Source organism: Cavia porcellus, unplaced genomic scaffold, assembly GCF_034190915.1.
Source record: "Cavia porcellus strain 051 isolate PalLab524CR breed Dunkin Hartley unplaced genomic scaffold, mCavPor4.1 scaffold_15, whole genome shotgun sequence".
Classification (NCBI taxonomy): domain Eukaryota; kingdom Metazoa; phylum Chordata; class Mammalia; order Rodentia; family Caviidae; genus Cavia; species Cavia porcellus.
The window spans coordinates 41,125,933-41,133,138 of NW_026947498.1; the positions used below are offsets into that span (position 1 = coordinate 41,125,933).

Here is a 7,206-nt window from a genome sequence, read left to right on the forward strand (position 1 = left end):
TTGTTTGTTTTGGTACTGGATATCTAACTCATGACCTTGCATCTGCCAGGGAGGTGCTGATGCCCCACTGGGAATATTTTAAAGTGGAGAAACTATTGTGTCTAATAGCATAATCATGGATACAGAATACAATGTACTTGTTAGAATCCATAAATTTCACAGCATAAAGTGAAATTTACTTAATTCAAATTAGAAATAAATTACAAGTTATAAAGTTCCAAACATAGAATACAGAATACAACAAAACAATCGGACTCTAATACTAATGTGTAAAACAGTTCTTTTAAAAGGATTTAGAAAAATGACACTTTGGCTATTAGTGGGGTTTATACAACTATAATGATTAAAAATGTTGTTTCCTACAATGTTATGTGTTACAGAATTCTAAAGTAATATGATATAGTAGAATTAATAATAAAATTAAATGCTTTAATACAAAATTTGCCAAAGCACTGGTGAGGTTTAAGATTATTTATAACCAGGTGGTGAACTTAAGAATGATATACACAGTACTAGGTTGAAATTAGAGACATCAATAACAACTGATTTAGCTTAATAAAGATACAAATAGATAAAAGGGAAAATATATATTTATTATACACATGAATTGTCATACATGTTTAAGAACAGACATTACCTAATGTTATGGTTTATGTTCAGATGGCCTCCCCTCAAGCCTCATGCCATCATGGAGGTGGCTGAATCTAGCATTTGTGATTGGTTCGTTGTCTAGTGCTCAGATCTGTGATGTGAATGCTGCACCTGCTTAGGGGCAGGAAGCCAGCATACAATGTAAGGTCAGGAAGGAGGCATGCTTTCCCACTTTTGCCCTTTCCATTCTTGTTGCTTGTGGCTACCATGAACAGCTGTCCCTCAACCACAGCACCCTGTCTTGGTGCCAGCTGAGTATGATCTGAAACCTCTAAAAAACTGTAAGCTAAATAAACCTTAACTTGCTTCACTTTGGGTATCGGGTATTTTTTCTCAACAATAAGGAAAAAAGTAACCAAGAACCTAAATTTTGACTTTCTTTCAATAAGTTTGTAAAAATGAATCAAAGTTTATTAGGGAAATATTTGATTGTATCACTAGCATAGGAATGAACAAGATTAAAAGTTGAGAAATTATTACACACACACACACACACACACAGAGAGAGAGAGAGAGAGAGAGAGAGAGAGAGAGAGAGAGAGAGAGAGAATAAAACTCAGAATAACATAGTAGTCAAAGCAAATAACTCAAAATGACCAAAGCTGAAACAATTGGGGTATCAAAATTTAATACAAGTAACATACTATTGTATTAAAACCTCTAGAGTACCATAAATGCTCACAAGTTAATAATGATTGAAAAATCCATCCAATTCCAAATAATTTGTGTAACCACTAGTCCCTTATTGAAGGGGAACCCTATCTCTACTGAAAATGTAGAGTTAATTCTTTCAAAAATTAAAATATTAAAATTGAAACAGACAAAATAAAATATCATGGAGAAGTATTGCATGCAGTGCCTCATTCAGGTAGTCAAGTTTAAACTACAAATCATATATCACGTTAATGTATATAATGTATGGATTTGTACACCTAATATAATATATTGAAAATAATCACTTTGTGATCTTCCTCTACAAAACCTGTATCTCTAGTTTAGTCAAAGAACAGGCAGACACATTTTATAAAACATTCCACAAAGTGCTGAACTAGTACACCCCAAATCTCTCAGTAAGGTGATCTTCTATGAAGGTGGACATGAAAAAACAAATCCACTTTGATACTAACTTTTGATAAAAGTTATCAAAAAGAAGAAAGAACTGTTTAATTGCCACAGAGAGAATAAACATATTTAAATAGGGGGAATAAGTTAAATTAGGTACCGTGGATGAATTCTTAGAACCAAAAAGGGCAATATATAAAAACTAATAACTTCTAATTAAATATAAACTTCAAATGAAACAGAGATATATAACACATACAGTTTATTTTATGACCTATTTTTATGCCATACAAAAAGAACTTTTATTATATTTAAATAATTCTACTTAAATTGTAAATAAAAATAAATTAAATAAGATTTTAGAGAAATTGACTTAGTTGAATTCTATAAGATGTTATACAATGATAGTAATGAATATTTTCTTTATATTCAAGAGGTAAAAAATTATATTTATTTACTTATTCAATCAATGTATTTCCAATCATTAGCTCCCTAGATGTAACTTAGATATCACTTCAAATCTTCATTTATCAAAACATAATAGAATAATTACATAATTACAAAATAAATGCCACTTACATAGAAAAATGAACTTGGATCAATATTGTTTATACTTTCAAAGGCAGGTGTGAAACATAAAACTAATAGGAGAAAATATTGACTAATTTTCATGACGATAAAAGTAAGATATGTTAAACAAAAATAAAATCCTCAAAATATAGATTGTAGTATATAAAAATTAAAAGTTCCATTTAACAATTTTAAGCATAGAGAAAAATAACAAGAGAGAGCATAGCTACTTAGTTCACAGCAGCCTGAAAGCAAAATAGGGTAACAGTATCAGAGAGGAAGAGACCTGGACCAGACACAGACCAAAAGGTGATGATCCATGCAGATACACCAGGAAGTGTGGTTTGTCTGTTAGATATTTCTTAGTACAGTCAAAGTGACATAATAGGATGAATGTTAAAAAAATGTAAACCACCAGGAAACAATACATATATATATATAGAACAATCATAAATGAATAAGAATACGTTTTTACTGTGTAGTGTTATACTCACTGGAAGTATTATCTTAAATTTTATGTTTGTAACCTAAATATCCAGATAAAATTTTCCCAAGGTTTACTAGTACTTGGTCTAATTTCCTTGAGAGTAGGTTACTATTTACTTTCTGCTCTTGATCTACAGAAGATTGACTCTAAAACAGAAATATATCCCCACAATTTAAGAGAACGTTTTTTAAAAGAGCTCAGCCTCATAAATACAATGTAACATTCAATTTTGTCACTTTTTAGGCAAGTAGAATATGAAATGTTTTAAAGTAAGGAAATAATAAACATTATTCTCCTTTGCTGTAACTATCAATTTGCAAATCATATTGAAATGATTTTAGTGGTAGCCTATTTGTTGTTAGAATGCAATAATTTATTGTTCATTACTATGCAACATATTGGAAGAAAAATAACTATAAGGTTTATGTTTTTCTTTCATGATTGAATAAAAAATACTCAAACCCATTTCCATTAAGCAAATTTATTGGGCATAAGTACCAGAAAATACCAAACTATATTCCTGAATATCTACTTGGGATAAAAATATAAGGTGTTCAGATAAAAAATATTGACATAAATGTGCCTTTTATTGTGATTTAGTATTATGACTAAAAAAGTTTTGACTAGAGCTGTAACTCAAATAGAGAAAGAATATAAGAAGTATGTATTAAAATACTTTCCTACAAAAGACGACATCTTTTACCATTCACATAAAATACCTGGAAAGGCAAAGCTTAAGGAAAAGAAAAATAGTAGAATTACAGTTTCCTTTGGGTGAAAATGGAAAGTGACTATAAACATGCAATGATGGAAGTAATTTGAAAGTAGACTGTCAGGAGAGTTTTATATTATGGATGCAGAGACAATACACTTATTTGAGAGAAATTCATGCTCACATATTTACAAGTGATAAGACGCCATTAGAAAGAGGCTCAGATGATTCCAGGCAAAAATGGTGGTATTTCTATAACGTTAATAGAAACTTAAAATTACTTCAGATTAAGAATTATGTGATTGCTAAGCTTTAGTAGACAAAATATCAGGAAGCTGTTATATGTACATTCATTTGAAATTCTAATAAAAGAGCTAATAATTTTTAAGACTCTACTTGTAGTAACAATATTAAGGATTAACAAGCACAGCCTACGTGCCCGGAGTAAGCATTTTATTATAACACTTTCCAGAAAGTCAAAAATACATATGAAAAAAATTATGTTGCTCCCTCTTTAAAAGATTTTTTTTAATTTTAGATTGTCTATTTTTCTTTTCATATGACATTTTGTAATTCTACATTATATTTTGCATAGTAAAATATCATAAATATATAACTTCTCCATATATGAATCACTCACTTCCCTAGATAATGTGAACAAATGGAACTGTGAGAAATATACAGTAAACAGAAAAAAATTGAGTGATATCTAATTTGTGAAATAATAGTAATAAATAATTTGTGAAGTAAAAGCTATTCAAATGAGTTGATCAACAATTTCAAGATGAGAGAATTTTTAAATCTAAAATCATCTATAAATAACTTGAAGGTCAATGAGAAATACAGTTTCATACAACTTTTTCCACAGCATTTATTATTTTGTGTCCAACTGTTAGAGTCCCTCAAACATGATGCACTTTTAATTTTAAGCATCATTAAGACTGATCTTCGGGATTTAAAGCAGCTATGAATTATGACTATGTTTATTTTAACGGGGAATTTTAAGTGATATATTTGACATTTTTTATCTAACTATCAGTAAATTGTTCAAAGAATCAACGTGAAAAATGATGACTAGCTAAAAATACTTGGACAATTTTGTAAAATCTTTCTTTATTGATGAAATAAAGTCAGACCTTTTTGGTGACACAAGAATCTAATACACTGATGATATGATACATTGAAACCTATATTTTAGTAACTTATGATTGCATATAAGAAGATATCATAATACACTATTTTTCCTTCATGATTATTATTTGATTTTCATCATCGATAGGAAAATGAAACTAAAGATTTCATGCACGTATTTTGATTAAAAGTGATAGGCTTCTGCTCTTTCATAAACACATATAAAACATTGGGGAGGTATAAGAAATACATGGTCTGTTTCATTTGCTTTGAGTTTGAGTACTTACTAAGTCATCAGCCTGGAACTTTTTGATTTTTTTTTTTTTTTTTTTTTTTTTTTTAACCAGGAATTGAACTCACGACCTCATGCTTGCCAGGCAGGCACTGTGGCGTGAAACTAGAACCACGGCCCTCATTTTTCTATTTTTGATATGCATAAAATTCATATTCAACTGTCCTCACCACCTGCAGCATGCAGGCTCTGACAAACCTTAGTTTATTTAAATTATACTATTTCTTTTTGTTTTATGATGCTACGTAAGTAATTAAATTGCTCAAATCTACTCAAATGTTGTCTTTGAAAGTTGTTGCAATTAGACTTTTAACTTTTTAAAGTAATTAATTTGCATTGGTTTACATATAATATCATTCAGTAGTAAAGCCGGTACACATACATAAGGCCTCTTAATCCTTTTTTTATTCCTCATTCCTCCCACTCCTTCCTCCATTTCTTGATCCTTTTCCCATTTGAGAAAAACCTATCTTTCAACTTCCTTTATTCTACTTTCATTTTACTCTTTAATTATGTTTTGCTTTTCTCATTGAATAGGAACCAGGCTATATTTAAACTTGTGTGTCTGATTTATGTCACTTAATTTTGTGGCCTCAGATCTTCCACTTCTCTGCTGCACCGATCTTGAGGTCCTACCTGATCCCACTTGCTTGTGGAGCACAGACTGGTTTGTACATTTAATACAAGAAAATGGAATCTTAGCAACCAAAGAAAATCTTCCCCAACACTGAAACAAATGATGATTTGTTTAAAGTCCTGCAGAAGATATGGAAGAGGAGCAAGCATTTAAAAGACCGAGAAACATGGAGGAGATGGCTGAATCATAAATTCTGCTTCAGAGCAAGAATGCTGAGGCAGTGATTTGAAAAGGAGAAAAGAACATCAAGGCTCTCTGTGCCGACTGCAGTGACAGTGTTTCAGTCCCAGACAGCAGTGGCTCCAAGCCCACACTGAGGATCAGCGCTGATATTGAAACAACTGGAGAATGCTGAAGAACATCATCCCCACCTTGAAAGAGGGCCTGCAATTGCCACCCCCCGCTGCAAACAGCCAGCTCCTGCTCGAACCTAATACTGTTGAATGCTTACATTACTACACTGTGAAGGAAGAGACTTTGACTGCGAATTGAGACTGATAATTCACTGAATTCTATAGGAGGAATTACTGCACTCAAAGGTGCTAAAATTAGAGAATTCTGACAAAAACCCCAGGCAACAATCCAGCTTTTCCAAGAATGCTGTCCTCATTCCCCTGACAGAGTTGTTCTTATTGGAGCAAAGCTTGATAGGGTTGTAGAGTGCATAAAGATCATCTTTGACCTCATATCTGAGTTTCCCATCAAAAGAAGCGTGTAACTTTATGATCCCAATTTTTACGATGAAATTTACGATCATGGTTTTATCATGATATCCGATGTTTGCCGTGGACAGCCTATAGGATTTCCCACGCGGGGAGACGTAGTTTGGACAGAACGCCTCCTGGTCAGGGTGGGCGTCCCATGCCTCCCTCCAGAAGAGATTGTGACATGAGCCCTCGTGGGGACTACCACACCTTCCTCATGGTTAAAGTGCCAGGGTGGTAGCAGAGCTCGGAATCTTCCTCTTCCACCACCACCACCACCTAGGGGAGGATTTCTAATGGCCTGTGATCCAAGAGAAAGACCTGGAGACTGCTATGACCGCATGGTCGATTTCAGTACTGATGAAACTTGAGACTCTGTAATAGATACATGAATCTCAACGCAATGGCAGGTGGCGCACAAACCCCAGGATGGCTCTGGATATGATTGTTCTTATTCAGGGGGTGTGGCTCATATGGTGATCTTGGTGAGCCTGTTATTACTACACAAGTAACCGTTCCTGAAGATTTGACTGGGTCTATTGTTGGCAAAGGTGGTCAGCGGATTAAACAAATGTACCATGAATCGGGAGCTTCTGTCACAATTGATGAGCTTTTAGAAGAATCCGAAGATCCGATCATTACCATTACAGGAACACAGGACCAGGTACAGAATGCACAGGTTTTGCTGCAGAACAGTGTGAAGCAATATGCAGATGTTGAAGGATTCTAATTCAAGATTATTTTTTTCTTTGTTATAGTGTAACAGTATTCTGGAAGGTTTTTCTAAGACTAGTGAAGAACTGATGGAGTCCTGCATCTTTTTTTTTTTTTTTTAATATGCTTCTGTTTAAAAAGCAAACATTCCTCTGCTTCATAGTTGTTCTGAGTTGAGGTATAGTTAAATCTTTGCTGTTCACCAAGATGTACTATCTTAGTTCCTTAAAAACAGGATTAGTGGGG

The 7,206-nt window shown here is 33.0% G+C and overlaps 1 pseudogene; it reads left to right on the forward strand.

Moving 5' to 3' along the window:
* Positions 1-5,595: 5,595 nt before the first annotated feature.
* Positions 5,596-7,001, forward strand: LOC100721955 (heterogeneous nuclear ribonucleoprotein K-like; annotated as a pseudogene).
* Positions 7,002-7,206: the final 205 nt, after the last annotated feature.